The sequence below is a fragment of the Nerophis lumbriciformis genome, linkage group LG12 (genome assembly GCF_033978685.3).
Source record: "Nerophis lumbriciformis linkage group LG12, RoL_Nlum_v2.1, whole genome shotgun sequence".
In the NCBI taxonomy this organism is placed as follows: Eukaryota; Metazoa; Chordata; class Actinopteri; order Syngnathiformes; family Syngnathidae; genus Nerophis; species Nerophis lumbriciformis.
The window spans coordinates 12908146-12928145 of NC_084559.2; the positions used below are offsets into that span (position 1 = coordinate 12908146).

At 39.8% G+C, this 20000-nt stretch overlaps 1 long non-coding RNA gene across 1 annotated transcript in view; it reads left to right on the forward strand.

Moving 5' to 3' along the window:
* The window catches only part of LOC140679223 (uncharacterized), a 222920-nt gene that overhangs the window by 130355 nt on the left and 72565 nt on the right, over nucleotides 1-20000 (forward strand). Inside the window, exon 2 of the long non-coding RNA XR_012050734.1 lies at nucleotides 1203-1275. This is a non-coding gene — a long non-coding RNA (uncharacterized lncRNA). The remainder of the gene's footprint in view (nucleotides 1-1202; nucleotides 1276-20000) is intronic.

Sequence of the window (20000 nt, forward strand, 5' to 3'; positions counted from 1 at the left end):
AGGGGGTCCAGACTGAGGCCAAGGAAAACAACCTGTTACATAGAATCAACAAAACTTGCAACAGAGGGTAGGGAGTGGGATCTACGGAGGCCGGTTGCTGCTGGATAAGTGCTAGTCAGCCATCCATCGCCCCTAAAGGGAATCAAGCTGGTGAAGGTGTGGGGTGATGGTGTGTGTGTGTGTATATGCCCATTGTCCAGGGTGTAGTATTGTTGTGTCTATAGACCTGGAGCCACTCTGCAGCCAATGCAAGCAAAGCTCAACTCCCAGGTGTCGTTGAGGAGGGAGGGAGGTCAGAGCATCCATCACTGAGGTGTCCTCGGGGGAGGTTTTCAGAACAGCCTTCTTCTGTTGTGAGCGGTGTCAAGGCCATGCGAGGGAGTCAAATCGTAGATCAGGATTGTTGTTTTTCCAAGCGAGCGGACATTTCCATGGCTTGTCTGTTCTAATCGCCCCTGTCCAATTTTTGCATTTCAATAAGCCTCTGCATGATGTGATCCGACTTACGATTCAGTTCAGAAATCGCCACAGTCTGTGATCGCCCGATCCTTCCATTGTGACGAACAGCCTTCGGGCTCCTTGAGTGGCTGCCATCGTCTTCCGAATTTGACGACACACCAGAGCAATGCCCAGCCCAATCAGCAGATGCCCTGCGATCACGGTTCCAATTAGGTAGATGTCTACCACGTCCTCGACGGGAAGCACTGAGAGGCACATGATTCTCCATTTCTCCATTTTTCAGGAAAAAAACCCACTTATTTCTACCTTTAAAGTCCTGCTAATTTTTACATGTACAAATCTTAATTTGGAATGTCTTATCAAGTACAATTATCTGTCCATGCAGCTGGTCAATTTCACTAGTTTTTAGTATTTTTTCCTAAAATCTAGGGTTTTTATCTTATATTTTGAGAGCTCTTTTATCAGTGTAAGGCTATACATATATACCTTTCCCTTTATCTTAAAAAAACGTGCAAAACCAAGGGCGTCAGGGGAAGAATTGGGATTCAGACTTTATTCTACAGCCTATATATTTATATATAAATAAAACTCTGTATTATTCCCCAAAACTCAGATTAAAATTGAAACCAGACGAGTTTTGCATTAATGCCGTTATCTTGACTACATTGAGGGCTTACCTTCTTTGAGGGTGGATTTATTTAACACTTTGAAGTCTCACCTTCTTTTTGCGTCTGTCTTGACAGGTGGAGTGTGATGCTGCTCTGATAAATGTCCTCCTGCTCTCATGTTTGTGTGGGTCTTTCTCTTCAGCCTAAGGTGAGTCCGATCTATACGCGAGCAAATGTGCTTTTGATGTGACAATGGACTTTGGTGTGTTTTCAGATCTTATCCTCAAACACTTAACTAATTGATATATTAAATAAAGATGGTGTGGTTACAAAAAGGACCCCGGCGTACCTCTCTGAGTCTCAGTACCGTATTTTCCGCACCATAAGGCGCCCTGGGTTATAAGCCGCGCCTTCAATGAACGTCATATTTCAAAACTTTGTCCACCTATAAGCCGCCCCGTGTTGTAAGCCGCATCTAACTGCGCTAAAGGAATGTCAAAAAAACAGTCAAATAGGTCAGTCAAACTTTAATAATATATTAAAACCAGCGTGATGTGGGCGCGCATGGAGTCGTATATCAACATGGACGGAGCTGCGTGAAGAAAGCCACCCGGCCTCTTCGCGTAAACTTAAACTTACCTTAACCACTCGCTCATCTTTTCTTCATCCATCCCTTCGAGTTAGCTTTTATGATGACGCCGGCTGGAAAGGTCTCTTTTGGCAAGGTCTTCCTTTTGAATATCACCATGGGTGGAAGTTTCTGGCCATTAGCATGGCAAGCTAGAACCACAGTGAAGGATGACTTCTCATTCCCTGTGGTGCGAATATTCACCGTACGTGCTCCCGTTGTATCCACAGTGCGGTTCACAGGAATATCAGTTGCTGTGAAATAGTAATCTGTGTGCGGATGGAGAGATTGCGTCTTTTCATGAACCGGATCCTTGTCGCTTAGTAGGAGCCATTTTGTGGTCTTTACAGATGTAAACACACAAAGGAAATGAAACGTACGGTAATATCCGCGCGCTTTTTCTTCTTCTACGCGGGCGGGTGGTTGCTTACAGTAGAAGAAGAAGCGCTTCCTGTTCTATGGGGGCGGGTGCTTACCTTGGCGGTTGCTTGCGTAGAAGAAGAAGCGCTTCCTGTTCTACCGGGAAAAAAGATGGCGGCTGTTTACCGTAGTTGCGAGATTGAAACTTTATGAAAATGAATCGTAATATTAATCCATATATAAAGCGCACCGGGTTATAAGGCGCACTGTCAGCTTTTGAGAAAATTTGTGGTTTTTAGGTGCGCCTTATAGTGCGGAAAATACGGTACTTCTCTCTGTGCAGGAGTAGTACTGCAGAATATTTACACAGGAAATAGAGACATCATTTGTTTTTTACTTTCAACACTAGTCTCTAGTTTAACTTCCGATCTACCCGTCGATTATACGTTTTTATTATTTATTTGTTTTTAGACGTTTTAATGCCTTTTTCCTCTAAGAAAACTTCTTTTTTTATATGGCAACCACACAAAATATGCAAAATTTCCATAAAAAATACATCAAAGTGTAATATTTGATGTGTAGTAATTGTAGTCTTAAATAGGTCAATTATTCATAACATTGATTTGAAATCATCATTATTTTTTTTATTATTTAAATCTCCAGATGGGCTTCAGCTTTGTTGATATAGTTAATTTGAAAAAAATGTTTTAACTTTTGTTTTTAAGAAAACTTTGTTTTCATGGCAAAAACACAAAATATGCAAGCAATATTTCCCCCCCCAAAATGTTCAAAGTGTAATATTTGACGTGAAGTAATTGGAGCCTTAAATAGGTCAATAATTCATGACATTGATTTTGATTCATTATTATTTTTAGAGCAATGAGTTTGGAAAAAAAATTCCACTAATATTCTTGGGGATCCAAAAAGGCCATACTCTATATTTTTATTTTTTTACTTTTAACACTAGTCTCTAGTTTAACTTCCGATCTAACCGTCGATTATACGTTTTTATTATTTATTTGTTTTTAGTCTGTTTTACACGGAGCCCCTAAAGGGAAATAAGGGAAACTTTTTTTTTATAATTTTATTTATTTTTATTTTTTTTCAGACGTGTGTCTCGTGCGCACGAGAAACTTTTTATAAAGTTATAAAAAAAAAACAACAACTTATAATTGTTTTTTTTTTTGTTTTTTTTAGACATGTTTGTCTAAAGATACATGTCTAAAAAAAAATAAAAATATATAAAAATTATAATTAAAACATTTTTTTTTTTTTATAACTTTATGAAAAGTTTCTCGTGCGCACGAGATAAATGTCTAAAAAAAATAAATAATTCATAACATTGATTTTGATTTATTATTATTTTTAGAGCAATGAGTTTGGAAAAAAAATTCCGCTAATATTCCTGGGGATCCAAAAAGGCCATACTCATAAAAATAGTCATTCATTTTTTATTTTTTATTTTCTACTTATAACACTAGTCTCTAGTTTAACTTCCGATCCAACCGTCGATTATACGTTTTTATTATTTATTTGTTTTTAGTCTGTTTTATACGGAGCCCCTAAAGGGACATGGAGGAAACTTTTTTAAAATAATTTTATTTATTTTTAATTTTTTTCAGACGTGTGTCTTGTGCGCGCGAGAAAATTTTTTCAAAGTTATAAAAATAAAAAAATAATTTATTTTAAATTTTTTTTAGACATGTTTCTCGTGCGCACGAGATACATGTCTAAAAAAAAATATATATATATATATATAAAAAATATAATTTTATTTATTTATATATATATATATATATATATGTATATATATATACAGCTTGGACCCCGGCCCAATTTTTTTAACCCAATGCGGCCCCCGAGTCAAAAAGTTTGGGGACCCCTGGTTTACATCATTAAATTCATTATTACCGCAATACAATTCCACCAAATAAAATATTCCAGCCTAAAATACCCTTTCTGTTATTCCAGAAGTCTTTTTTTTCATATATTTTTAAAGCCCAATTCAAAGGTTTTGTTGACTAGTTACAATCTGGCAACCAGTTTGACAGTTTTGGTTGTCCAGGAGCTGTGAGTTGACGTTGAAGCTATTTGTGGTCGCTTGACAAATGTTCCGTCTCCTCTTTAGTGCCATTTAGTGACAAGAAGTCTCTTCCTTTAGCCCAACACTGACTCGCTAAAGTCTTTTGCCGCGCGGAGATGAATCTTGTTTGTGGCGGCACAAAACAATCATTTAAATAGATTTGGCAGCCGATGAAGTGGATCCCATCTCCTGGTTCGGTCTTATTTCCTTTTGCAGTCTTCCTGGATTTAGCTTCTGTGCCGGCAGTTCTTGAGGGAGCAGTACATCACCAGAGATGAATCTGCGCAGCTCAGTGAAGTGATGCGGCCTGGCCTTGGATAAGATAACCACTTTAAGCTTTCGGCATGACAGGGGAAATTATAAATCCAACTAATGATTGTGAGAAAAACCAGGCTTTGACACCGTCTGGAGAGCACTTTATCACCGACACCTCCCCCAAGCCATCATTCTCTCTGCGTCGGTTCCTCGCCCGCTCCGGCGCCTGCGAACATAAGGCTCGGCTGGACGCACAAAAATCCTGTTCGTTTGTTTTATGATTTCATATCTTATATTCCGCTGTTGTCATTTTTTTTTTTATGATTCATCAAGGTGAGAATAGGCGGCCATCATGGGGCTGACAGTTCTAATCAGATTAGCTTTAAGAGAGGTCAAAGCAATCTCAAAAGCTCTTGAAGGCCTCGTTCTGTTATCAGACACATGAGTCTTAGGTTTAGTTCGACCCGGGGGGAAGTTCATCATGAAAAAAATGGAATTCCTACAGAACACGTGTATTTTAGTTCCTTTACACAAGTTCCATCCATTCATCTTCTTCCGCTTAGCCGAGGTCGAGCCCAGACTTCCCTTTCCCCAGCCACTTCGTCCAGCTCTTCCCGGGGGATCCCGAGGCGTTCCCAGGCCAGCCGGGAGACATAGTCTTCCCAATGTGTCCTGGGTCTTCCCCGTGGCCTCCTACCGGTCGGACGTGCCGTAAACACCTCCCTAGGGAGGCGTTCGGGTGGCATCCTGACCAGATGCCCGAACCACCTCATCTGGCTCCTCTCCATGTGGAGGAGCAGCGGCTTTACTTTGAGCTCCCCCCGGATGGCAGAGCTTCTCACCCTATCTCTAAACTCATTTCGGCCGCTTGAAACCGTGATCTTGTCCTTTCGGTCATAACCCAAAGCTCATGACCATAGGTGAGGATGGGAACGTAGATCGACCGGATCGATACAGCGTCCGCATTACTGAAGATGCCGCACCGATCCGCCTGTCGATCTCACAATCCACTCTTCCCTCACTCGTGAACAAGACTCCGAGGTACTTGAACTCCTCCACTTGGGGCAGGGTCTCATCCCCAACCCGGAGATGGCACTCCACCCTTTTCCGGGCGAGAACCATGGACTCGGACTTGGAGGTGCTGATTCTCATCCCAGTCGCTTCACACTCGGCTGCGAACCGATCCAGCGAGAGCTGAAGATCCTGGCCAGTTGAAGCCATCAGGACCACATCATCTGCAAAAAGCAGAGACCTAATCCTGCAGCCACCAAACCGGATCCCCTCAACGCCTTGACTGCGCTTAGAAATTCTGTCCATAAAAGTTATGAACAGAATCGGTGACAAAGGGCAGCCTTGGCGGAGTCCAACCCTCACTGGAAACGTGTCCGACTTACTGCCGGCATTGCGGACCAAGCTCTGACACTGATCATACAGGGAGCGGACCGCCAAAATCAGACAGTCCGATACCCCATACTCTCTGAGCACTCCCCACAGGACTTCCCGAGGGACACGGTCGAATGCCTTCTCCAAGTCCACAAAGCACATGTAGACTGGTTGGGCAAACTCCCATGCACCCTCAAGGACCCTGCCGAGAGTATAGAGCTGGTCCACAGTTAATAATAATAATAACTGGGATTTATATAGCGCTTTTCTAAGTACCCAAAGTTGCTTTACATGTAGAACCCATCAATCATTCACACCTGGTGGTGGTAAGCTACTTTCATAGCCACAGCTGCCCTGGGGTAGACTGACGGAAGCGTGGCTGCAATTTGCGCCAACGGCCCCTCCGACCACCACATATCATTCATCATTCAATTCACCGTTGTGGGTGGCACCGGGGGCAAAGGGTGAAGTGTCCCGCCCAAGGACACAACGGCAGCGATTTTTGGATGGTAAGAGGCGGGGAGCGAACCTGCAACCCTCAGGTTTCTGGCACGGTTGCTCTACCCACTACGCCATGCCGCACAGTTCCACGACCAGGACGAAAACCACACTATTCCTCCTGAATCCGAGGTTCGACTATCCGGCATAGCCTCTTCTCCAGTACACCTGAATAGACCTTACCGGGAAGGCTGAGGAGTGTGATCCCACGATAGTTAGAACACACCCTCCGGTTCACCTTCTTAAAGAGAGGAACCACCACCCCGGTCTGCCAATCCAGAGGTACCGCCCTCGATGTCCACGCGATGCTGCAGAGTTACACAAGTTATGGATTAATTTTCGGTTAAAATAGGCAGCTGACGGCACTCTCGGCACTCCTCTCTGGGAGCATTCTGTTCGGACCCTCGATGTTTCAAGGGGTCATGTCATAATTTCTTTCTACATTTAAAGTACCAGTAGAGTGGTGTCAGGTTTAAAACACTGATGACATCTATTAAACAGACAAGAAGCAAGGAATCATGCAGAGATCATTTATACGGTATAGCGCCTTTAAAAGGTACTCAAAGACACTTCACACAGACTCAAAAATTGTGCATGTTTAAAATACATTTAAACTGGGACGGTCTTTGTGTTTTTATTTTGTCATTATTTTTTTTGCAACAACCTGTTCCATGTTGAGCATATCAATAAACACAATTTAAAAAATAATAACATTTGACGTACTTATATTTTTACATTACAAATGTAATTTTTTGGTAATAAATCCATCGAAGCAACAAAAGCTATTTGGGAGCCGACCCAAAATAATTGTCTACCTTAAAAGAGCTGAAACTCCCATCATTAATACTGTAGTGAACCACACTAGACGACGAGCTAAAGCAGTTATTCTTAAATTGTGGTACGAGTGCTACAGAGGCTTCATCTTGTGGTACATCAAAGTTTAATTCAATGAAAGTACAGTGTTTTATTTTCCTATATGTCAGGTTCAAACACTGATGACATCTATTAAACAGACAAGAAGCAAGGAATCATGCCGAGACAGAGTTCAATTTGGCTCAATGAGGAGAGACGTATTGGGCTGTACACTTAGTTTTCAGTTCCAACCTACGCTCTAAGGCACAGCCCACGTGCTCCTCTATTTATTCGGGAGGTCCCTGGTTACATCACTGAGGCTGCTTCTGAAGGAAGGGGGGGTAATTTCAGCAGCCCCCAGTTAGACACAATATATGATTATTCAGAAATTGGAAATGTGCTGACACTCGTGATATCGCCCTGTCTTTGCTTTGTCTGCGTCAAGGTACTCGATGTTCGCCCTTGGCAGTCAGCAGGCCGGGTCTGGACACAAACACCGATACGAGACGACTCGCAATCCAAGATTGCAAGTTGTCCCTTTGCACGGATAGAAAATCACAACTTCAGCACAATTGATAATAACTATAGCAACGGCCTTTAAGCATAAGAGTTGTGTGATAACTTATACATAATTATTCTAACACGTGGAAATCCAAGTTGCCTATATATTGAAGTGAATTATATTTATATAGCGTTTTTCTCTAGTGACTCAAAGCGCTTTACATTGTGAAACCCAATATCTAAGTTACATTTTTAAACCAGTGCGGGTGGCACTGGGAGCAGGTGGGTAAAGTGTCTTGCTCAAGGACACAACGGCAGTGACTAGGATGGCGGAAGCGGGGATCGAACCTGCAACCCATATATACCGTATTATATATATGGTAACACTTTAGTATGGGGAACATATTCACCTTCTCAGTGGCCTAGTGGTTAGGGTGTCCGCCCTGAGATCGGTAGGTCGTGAGTTCAAACCCCGGCCGAGTCATACCAAAGACTATAAAAATGGGAGCCATTACCGCCCTGCTTGATACTCAGCATCAAGGGTTGGAATTGGGGGTTAAATCACCAAAAATGACTCCTGGCTGCTGCTCACTGCTCCCCTCACCTCCCAGGGGGTGAACAAGGGGATGGGTCGAATGCAGAGGACAAATTTCACCACACCTAGTGTGTGTGTGTGACAATCATTGGTACTTTAACTTTAACTTTTAACTTAATTAGTTGCTTATTAACATGCAAATTAGTAACATATTGGCTCTTAATTAGTCATTATTAAGTACTTATTAATGCTTTATTCTGCATGGCCTTATTATACAACCAGTAAGCCATTAACTAAGAGTCTTCCCTCAATAACCTCAGAATTATTGCTTATTTGTAACCCCAACCCTAACCCTTACCTTACCCCTAACCCTAACACCAACCCTAACCCTAACCGTAAGCGTAACCCTAACCCTAACCCTTATATGTTCCCCTAGTGTCCAAATAACTCAAAATTAAGTCTTTGTTACTTAAAATATGTTATGGTAACACTTTAGTATGGGGAACATATTCACCATTAATTAGTTTCTTATTAACATGCAAATTAGTAACATATTGGCTCTTAATTAGTCATTATTAAGTACTTATTAATACCTTATTCTGCATGGCCTTATTATACAACCAGTAAGCCATTAACTAAGAGTCTTCCCTCAATAACCTCAGAATTATTGCTTATTAGTAACCCTATCCCTAACCCTAACCCTAACCCCAACCCCAACCCCAACCCCAACCCCAACCCCAACCCCAACCCTAACCCTAACCCTAACCCTAAACCTTATATGTTCCCCTAGTGTCCAAATAACTCTAAACTAAGTCTTTGTTACTTAAAATATTTTATGGTAACACTTTAGTATGGGGAACATATTCACCATTAATTAGTTGCTTATTAACATGCACATTAGTAACATATTGGCTCTAAATTATTCATTATTAAGTACTTATTAATGCCTTATTCTGCATGGCCTTATTATACAACCAGTAAGCCATTAACTAAGAGTCTTCCCTCAATAACCTCAGAATTATTGCTTATTAGTAACCCCAACCCTAACCCTTACCCTACCCCTAACCCTAACACTAACCCTAACCCTAGCCCTAACCCTAACCTTAACCCTAACCCTAACCCTAACCCTAACCCTAACCCTTATATGTTCTGCTAGTGTCCAAATAACTCTAAACTAAGTCTTTGTTACTTAAAATATGTTATGGTAACACTTTAGTATGGGGAACATATTCACCATTAATTAGTTGCTTATTAACATGCACATTAGTAACATATTGGCTCTAAATTAGTCATTATTAAGTACTTGTTAATGCCTTATTCTGCATGGCGTTATTATACAACCAGTAAGCCATTAACTAAGAGTCTTCCCTCAATAACCTCAGAATTATTGCTTATTAGTAACCCTAACCCTAACCCCAACCCCAACCCTAACCCTAACCCTTATATGTTCCCCTAGTGTCCAAATAACTCTAAACTAAGTCTTTGTTACTTAAAATATGTTATGGTAACACTTTAGTATGGGGAACATATTCACCATTAATTAGTTGCTTATTAACATGCAAATTAGTAACAAATTGGCTCTTAATTAGTCATTACTAAGTACTTATTAATGCTTTATTCTGCATGGCCTTATTATACAACCAGTAAGCCATTAATTAAGAGTCTTCCCTCAATAACCTCAGAATTATTGCTTATTAGTAACCCAAACCCGACCCCTACCCCTAACCCCAACCCTAGCCCTAACCCTAACTCTAACCTTAACCCTAACCCTTATATGTTCCCCTAGTGTCCAAATAACTCTAAATTAAGTCTTTGTTACTTAGAATATGTTATGGTAACACTTTAGTATGGGGAACATATTCACCATTAATTAGTTGCTTATTAACATGCACATTAGTAACATATTGGCTCGGGGCGGTATAGCCCGGTTGGTAGAGCGGCCGTGCCAGCAACTTGAGGGTTGCAGGTTCGATCCCCGTCATCCTAGTCACTGCCGTTGTGTCCTTGGGCAAGACACTTTACCCACCTGCTCCCAGTGCCACCCACACTGGTTTAAATGTAACTTAGATATTGGGTTTCACAATGTAAAGCGCTTTGAGTCACTTGAGAAAAAGCGCTATATAAATGTAATTCACTTCACTTCACTTCACTTAATTAGTCATTATTAAGTACTTATTAATGCCTTATTCTGCATGGCCTTATTATACAACCAGTAAGCCATTAACTAAGAGTCTTCCCTCAATAACCTCAGAATTATTGCTTATTAGTAACCCCAACCCTACCCCTACCCCTACCCCTAACCCTAACCCTAGCCCTAACCCTAACTCTAACTTTAACCCTAACCCTTATATGTTCCCCTAGTGTCCAAATAACTCTAAATTAAGTCTTTGTTACTAAAAATATGTTATGGTAACACTTTAGTATGGGGAACATATTCACCATTAATTAGTTGCTTATTAACATGCAAATTAGTAACAAATTGGCTCTTAATTAGTCATTATTAAGTACTTATTAATGCCTTATTCTGCATGGCCTTATTATACAACCAGTAAGCCATTAACTAAGAGTCTTCCTTCAATAACCTCAGAATTATTGCTTATTAGTAATCCCAACCCTAACCCTTACCCTACCCCTAACCCTAACCCTAACCCTAGCCCTAACCCTAACCTTAACCCTAACCCTAACCCTAACCCTAACCCTAACCCTAACTCTAACCGTAACCTTAACCCTGCATGGCCTTATTATACAACCAGTAAGCCATTAACTAAGAGTCTTCCTTCAATAACCTCAGAATTATTGCTCATTAGTAACCCCAACCCTAACCCTACCCCTAACCCTAACCCTAACCCTAACCCTAACCCTAACCCTAGCCCTAACCCTAACCTTAGCCCTAACCCTAACCCTAACCCTTATATGTTCCCCTAGTGTCCAAATAACTCTAAACTAAGTCTTTGTTACTTAAAATATGTTATGGTAACACTTTAGTATGGGGAACATATTCACCATTAATTAGTTGCTTATTAACATGCAAATTAGTAACATATTGGCTCTTAATTAGTCATTATTAAGTACTTCTTAATGCCTTATTCTGCATGGCCTTATTATACAACCAGTAAGCCATTAACTAAGAATCTTCCCTCAATAACCTCAGAATTATTGTTTAATAGTAACCCTAACCCTAACCCCAACCCTACTCCTAACCCTAAACCTAACCCTAACTCTAACCTTAACCCTAACCCTTATATGTTCCCCTAGTGTCCAAATAACTCTAAATTAAGTCTTTGTTACTTAGAATATGTTATGGTAACACTTTAGTATGGGGAACATATTCACCATTAATTATTTGCTTATTAACATGCAAATTGGCTCTTAATTAGTCATTATTAAGTACTTATTAATGCCTTATTCTGCACGGCCTTATTATACAACCAGTAAGCCATTAACTAAGAGTCTTCCCTCAATAACCTCAGAATTTTTGCTTATTAGTAACCCTAACCCCAACCCCAACCCTTACCCTACCCCTAACCCTAACCCTAACCCTAACCCTAACCCTAACCTTAGCCTTTATATGTTCCCCTAGCGTCCAAATAACTCTAAATTAAGTCTTTGTTACTTAGAATATGTTCCCCATACTAAAGTGTTACCATATATATATATATATATATATATATATATATATATATATATATATATATATATATATATATATATCAGGGTTCCTCCCGTAACCCTCCCAGCGATGAACACTAACCTAATCAAGAGGGAGTGCGCTGAAAGATGAGCTCGCCGCACCTCTCAATTCAAGGTCATTTGAACCTTAAATCTTCCCCCTTTTCAAAAATGACCCCGGTTTAATTAACTCCCCTCTTCACGATGAATAGACATCTTAATGGCGTGGGAATGCATATTAATCTGCTGGCAAGGGGCCAATTATGGCTGACTGTCACTGTGTGTACTCATGTGACCTCCCAAAGCTGAAGCACTTCTTTAAGCTCTTACGGGCGAACAAATTGAACTTCACACAGGATTTTCCTACTTTCTACTCATAATAGTTTCAAAATGATCAATTAGAATATTCCTAAGTAGCTACCATGACATTACACGGGCGTGGAACGGAATACAAGATAGAGCTCACAAGGGACACAGAAATAATGATGCTGAATCTTTGGGATTGTTTTTATTGTCTCGGCATGTTGTAGTATTTTTTTAATAAATACATATGGTATTTTAGTATTATCATGCAAACGAATACAAGTATCAAGAATATTGCCTTTTTCTAGGTATTGTATTTTTAAGGCTTTAAGGCACGCTTTAAGGACTGGACTCTCACTATTATGTTAGATCCACTATGGACTGGACTCTCAGTATTATGTTGGATCCACTATGGACTGTACTCTCACTATTATGTTAGATCCACTATGGACTGGACGCTCACACTATTATGTTAGAGCCACTATGGACTGAACTCTTACAATATTATGTTAGATCCACTATGGACTGGACTCTCACTATTATGTTAGATCCACTATGGACTGGACTCTCTCACTATTATGTTAGATCCACTATGGACTGGACTCTCACTATTATGTTAGATCCACTATGGACTGGACTCTCACACTATTATGTTAGATCCACTATGGACTGGACTCTCACTATTATGTTAGATCCACTATGGACTGGGCTCTCACTATTATGTTAGATCCACTATGGACTGGACTCTCACTATTATGTTAGATCCACTATGGACTGGACTCTCACTATTATGTTAGTGCCACTATGGACTGGACTCTCACTATTATGTTAGATCCACTATGGACTGGACTCTCACACTATTATGTTAGATCCACTATGGACTGGACTCTCTCACTATTATGTTAGATCCACTATGGACTGTACTCTCACTATTATGTTAGATCCACTATGGACTGGACTCTCTCACTATTATGTTAGATCCACTATGGACTGTACTCTCACTATTATGTTAGATCCACTATGGACTTTACTCTCACACTATTATGTTAGATCCACTATGGACTGAACTCTCACACTATTATGTTAGATCCACTATGGACTGGACTCTCACTATTATGTTAGATCCACTATGGACTTTACTCTCACACTATTATGTTAGATCCACTATGGACTGGACTCTCACACTATTATGTTGGATCCACTATAGACTGGAATCTCACTATTATGTTAGATCGACTATGGACTGGACTCTCACTATTATGTTAAATCCACTATGGACTGGACTCTCACTATTATGTTAGATCCACTATGGACTGGACTCTCACACTATTATGTTAGATCCACTATGGACTGTACTCTCACTATTATGTTAGATCCACTATGGACTGGACTCTCACTATTATGTTAGATCCACTATGGACTGGACTCTCACTATTATGTTAGATCCACTATGGACTGGACTCTCACACTATTATGTTAGATCCACTATGGACTGGACTCTCACACTATTATGTTAGATCCACTATGGACTGGACTCTCTCACTATTATGTTAGATCCACTATGGACTGGACTCTCACTATTATGTTAGATCCACTATGAACTGGACTCTCACTATTATGTTAGATCCACTATGGACTGGACTCTCACACTATTATGTTAGATCCACTATGGACTGGACTCTCACTATTATGTTAGATCCACTATGGACTGGACTTTCACAATATTGCTCATAATTTAAGTCCTCATGTGTCCAGGGACATATTTCCTGTGTTTATAAATATAATATACATTTTTAAAAAAAAGGAAAAAATATTTTGTGATATTAGTAGTATCGACTAGATACGCTACTGTACTTGGTATCATTACAGTGGATGTTAGGTGTAGATCCACCAATGGCGTTTGTTTACATTGTGTGTAGTGAAGCATGTTTAGCTATTCCTCGTCCTGCAAGGACGACACTTGTAAGAAACTTACTTTATTTGTTGCCATGGAGACAAGGATTAGTGATTTAGAAGAAGCTAAAAAACTGCAGACTGCGGCTGGATGTTAGCCGCTAGCCAGCTATCTATCTATGTCTTAATTAACCTCTTAAGGCCTAAGCTCATACTTGCCAACCTTGAGACCTCCGATTTCGGGAGGTGGGGGGTATATATATATATATATATATATATGTATAAAAGAAATACTTGAATTTCAGTGTTCATTTGTTTACACATATACACACATAACACTCATCTACTCATTGTTGAGTTAAGGGTTGAATTGTCCATCCTTGTTCTATTCTCTGTCACTATTTTTCTAACCATGCTGAACACCCTTTCGCAGGTACCCAGAAAGGTTTCGAGTACCACCAAAAAAACTGAATCTCTGAAGACAGTATAAAAATCTGTGTTAAAGGTGTACAAATACTGTTTGTATAATAAGCATGTTATTTTTTTTTTTACAAATGAGGGTTAAGAGTTCAGTACTAAAAAAAGAAAGAAAAGAATGTGGCTTAAGTACAGTTTTTTAATTGAGCTGCTGCATTTTTTGGTTGGGTTGTTTATTTATTTTGAGTAACTTCTATACATTTCTAAAAGGGGAGGAATGTAATAGAGTGATCTATGTTTGTCTGTTGCCATCTCCTGGTGAATGTTGGCTATAGCGTACTGGGGTTCCTTTTTAGGTTGGCCAACGATTTACGTGGTGTTGCGCACCTGACGTCACTCAGGTCCGCATGGAGCTGGAAGGGGCGTGGCTTCCAGCTCCGCCTGAATTTCGGGAGATTTTCGGGAGAAAATTTGTCCCGGGAGGTTTTCGGGAGAGGCGCTGAATTTCGGGAGTCTCCCGGAAAATCCGGGAGGGTTGGCAAGTATGCCCAAGCTGTTTGTTTACATGCTTTTTTTATTTTTTATTTCTCTTTGCTATTTGGGCTTATTGGACACTAATTAGAATAAAAACTAAGAATCATCTTTTGATATGATGAACTTAGTCCGTAAGTACACAAACGTGTACTTCATGTTTAGTGACATGCTTGTTATGATCCGCTGCCCGGATCATATTTTTTGTTTACGTTTTCAAGATACTTGTGTTTTTGGTTAGTTTTGGACTCCTTGAGTGCCTGTTTTGTACACCTGAGTTTGTTGCCATGGCTGCTTATTATTTTCACCTGCCGCGTTTGTTCCCGACACGCACCTGTTTGTCATCACTGACATTATTATTTAAGCCTGTCCTCCCTGTCATTCGTTCTTGCTTCGTAGTTTGTTTTCATGCAACAGTTGACGACTTTTGTTCTGGCTCTGTACCTGTTAGCTTCCACGCTAAACTCCTTTTTTACCTTCTAGCTCCCATGCTAGCTCTTTTAGTTTTTGCCTTATGTGCTATGAGCACCCTTTTCTTTGTTCCAGTATAATTTATTCCGGTAAATAAATCATTTCTTTTACCTTCACGCTGTGTCCGAAGTCCGTTGCATCCTGGGAGAACGAAACCCCGCATCACCATGCGCCCCGGTCGTCACAATGCTAATTCTAATTTTTACACTTTTTTTCCCCCCTCCAAATTCCATTATATGTTATACTCTTCTGACACCACCAGATGGCAGTATAAGTGTCCACATAAGCGGCCATAAGACCCCAATTCAGTAGTGTACACAATTTTGGAAATAAGAGCTAAAAGGTGCTGTCCACGTATGTGGCCACTAAGCCTTTAGAGGTTTTTAAAGCACCTCTTCCTGAGGGCGTTTCAGTGTTATAACTTCACCTATATCGTCAGTTTTTAAGCCAAAATGCTTCCGTTCTCCCTTTTCTGTCTACACACTGTGTCTGCTTGTAAGTACTCTGTGATTGTGCGCTGCCGAACATGCTCCTCTGCTCGTAAAAGCAGCAATGCCACGCCGCAATGACGACGCCCGTTAAAAAAAGGGATGGGTATATTACCGAATACCGTATTTTCCGCACCATAAGGCGCCCTGGGTTATAAGCCGCGCCTTCAATGAACGGCATATTTCAAAACTTTGTCCACCTATAAGCCGCCCCGTGTTGTAAGCCGCATCTAACTGCGCTAAAGGAATGTCAAAAAAACAGTCAGATAGGTCAGTCAAACTTTAATAATATATTAAAACCAGCGTGATGTGGGCGCGCATGGAATCGTATATCAACATGGACGGAGCTGCGTGAAAAAAGCCACCCGGCCTCTTCGCGTAAACTTAAACTTACCTTAACCACTCGCTCATCTTTTCTTCATCCATCCCTTCGAGTTAGCTTTTATGATGACGCCGGCTGGAAAGGTCTCTTTTGGCAAGGTCTTCCTTTTGAATATCACCATGGGTGGAAGTTTCTGGCCATTAGCATGGCAAGCTAGAACCACAGTGAAGGATGACTTCTCATTCCCTGTGGTGCGAATATTCACCGTACGTGCTCCCGTTGTATCCACAGTGCGGTTCACAGGAATATCAGTTGCTGTGAAATAGTAATCCGTGTGCGGATGGAGAGATTGCGTCTTTTCATGAACCGGATCCCTGTCGTTTAGTAGGAGCCATTTTGTGGTCTTTACAGATGTAAACACACAAAGGAAATGAAATGGTAATATCCGCGCGCTTTTTCTTCTTCTACGCGGGCGGGTGGTTGCTTACAGTAGAAGAAGAAGCGCTTCCTGTTCTATGGGGGCGGGTGCTTACCTTGGCGGTTGCTTGCGTAGAAGAAGAAGCGCTTCCTGTTCTACCGGGAAAAAAGATGGCGGCTGTTTACCGAAGTTGCGAGACCGAAACTTTATGAAAATGAATCTTAATATTTATCCATATATAAAGCGCACCGGGTTATAAGGCGCACTGTCAGCTTTTGAGAAAATTTGTGGTTTTTAGGTGCGCCTTATAGTGCGGAAAATACGGTATGTTTCATTAGTATTGGGGTACTATACTAGTACCGGTATACCGTACAACACTAGTGTAATGTCTAAGAAGGTTCCGGCCCCCTCAAAAACATGTGCCTGCAAGGTCTTTGCTCCAGTGAAGTGTTTGGTGCAGTGGTTAGGCTCATTATGTAGACAAGATGAACTTGCGGTCTTATCACTGCAACCTACAGCTCCCTAAAAGGACTGCAAATTAGACCGGACAGGAGTTGACTGCGTGGCCGCAAACCTATTTGGCTCGCCGTCTCACCCAATTGAAGGCGCTGAATCCATCTAAAAGAAGTCCTGGCCTCCTCGGTGCGCGACTACTTATTAAAGTCTTATTGCCTGGCTTATTAATATGCTGTCAGTGATCCAGCACCGGCTGACATTGACTCAGTCCAAATGTGTAAAAAAAGCAATACACTTCCCCCAAGCAGGGGACTCTATGACTAAAAAAAAAGCAATTCAAAGGTGACAAGACGGCGTAACTGTCATCTGGGGGGAAGGAAGAAAAATGTGATAATCTCCACAGAGAAAATTCCGTCTTTTTAGTTATACACACAACACAATCGGAGAGTGAGACGGTTCAGTCCAGTTAAAGCGGGAACTGCGTTATTGTTATTATTATTTCTCCGACGTGCTCTTCCACCAGGCGCACTTAAATCCTTCTTTTTCTGTTTGTGAAGCATGAATAATTCATGGAGGTGCGTGTGTAACCCTGACACGTAACACAAGACGTTGGAGACCGAGTCCCGCATTTATTGCCTTCAGCATTACGACTTCACAGCATTATACTGAGAAGGTTTTTCATATACCGCATTTTTTTGGGACCATAAATGATAAGGCGCACAAATCTATTCGGGGTCTATTTTCATACACGAGGCACTAGGGTTGTACTTGTATAGTACCGCGATACGAATGAGTCATATTCGGTACTATACCGCCTCTAAAAAGTACCCCCGCCCCCTTTTTTTAACGTGCATGAAGGCGCCTCGTCACGCCGTGGCATTGCTGGTTTTCCGAGGAGCATGTTCGGCAGCGCACAATCACGGAGTACTTACAAGCAGACACAGTGTGGAGACAGAAAAGGGAGAACGGATGCATTTTGACTTAAAAACTAACGATAGAGGTGAAGTTATAACACTGAAACACCCTCAGGAAGAAGGTACTTTAAGACAGTGGTCCCCAACCACTGGATCGATTGGTACCGGGCCGCACAAGAAATAAAATAAATATATATATATATATATATATATATATATATATATATATATATATATATACATATATATATATATTTTATTTTATTTTTTTTTATTTTTTTTATTAAATCAACATAAAAAACACAAGATACACTTACAATTAGTGCACCAACCCAAAAAACTTCCCTCCCCCATTCACACTCATTCGCACAAAAAGGTTGTTTCCTTCTGTTATTAATATTTCTGGTTCCTACATTATATATCAATATAGATCAATACAGTCTACAGTATACACATGATTGTATTTTTTTATGACAAAAAAATGAATAAATAAAAATTACCATAGCGGTACTCATTGAAGTGTACTGACGGAAGTATTCATTTTAAGATCAGGCCTTCCTTGCTGTGTTACTTTTATTTACATCAAGTAAATTATACAGCATTCACATGTGAATAATGCTGTATAATAGACTGTATTTATGTTATTCACATGTGAATATTGCTGTATAATAGACTGTATTTATATTATTCACATGTGAATATTGCTGTATAATAGACTGTATTTATATTATTCACATGTGAATAATGCTGTATAATAGACTGTATTTATATTATTCACATGTGAATAATGCTGTATAATAGACAGTATTTATGTTATTCACATGTGAATAATGCTGTATAATAGACTGTATTTATATTATTCACATGTGAATAATGCTGTATAATAGACAGTATTTATGTTATTCACATGTGAATAATGCTGTATAATAGACAGTATTTATGTTATTCACATGTGAATAATGCTGTATAATAGACTGTATTTATGTTGTTCACATGTGAATAATGCTGTATAATAGACTATATTTATATTATTTACATGTGAATAATACTGTATAATAGACTGTAGATATATTATCCACATGTGAATAATGCTGTATAATAGACTGTATTTATATTATTCACATGTGAATAATGCTGTATAATAGACATTATTTATATTATTGACATGTGAATAATGCTGTATAATAGACTTTATTTATATTATTCACATGTGAATAATGCTGTATAATAGACTGTAGTTATATTATCCACATGTGAATAATGCTGTATAATAGACTGTATTTATATTATTCACATGTGAATATTGCTGTATAATAAACTGTATTTATATTATCCGCATGTGAATAATGCTGTATAATAGACTGTATTTATATTATTCACATGAGAATAATGCTGTATAATAGACTGTATTTATATTATTCACATGAGAATAATGCTGTATAATAGACTGTATTTATATTATTCACATGTGAATAATGCTGTATAATAGACTGTATTTATAGTATTCACATGTGGAAAAATACCCAAGTGTTTATTGTCTATTGTGAGCAAACTGTGGTGCTGAATTTCCCCCAGGGATCAAAAAAGTACTTTCTATTCTATTCTATTCTATTCTAGGAGTTTTAAATTCGGCATACAGTCATTGACAACAAATAACTGCTTAATTGTTAATTTTTCACTTGTTTTTCCCAATATATAAGACATATAATGTAATGTACTGTATGTGGTAAAAAAGTTTTCTTAAACAAATACACTGAAGCACAACATTTAAGACACTCCCCAATATATTTTGGCCCTGACTGTAGTAAAAATAAGTCACTAAGAGCTCACACTGTCATGTTTTGTGGTGAAGCTCTACAGACTGTGTTGTCTAATGACTGTAAGGCAGTCAGTCGGGTGTTGCCGGTGACAAAAAGCAGCCGGCGTGACTAATCATGGGAATCTCCTCTGTGGGGA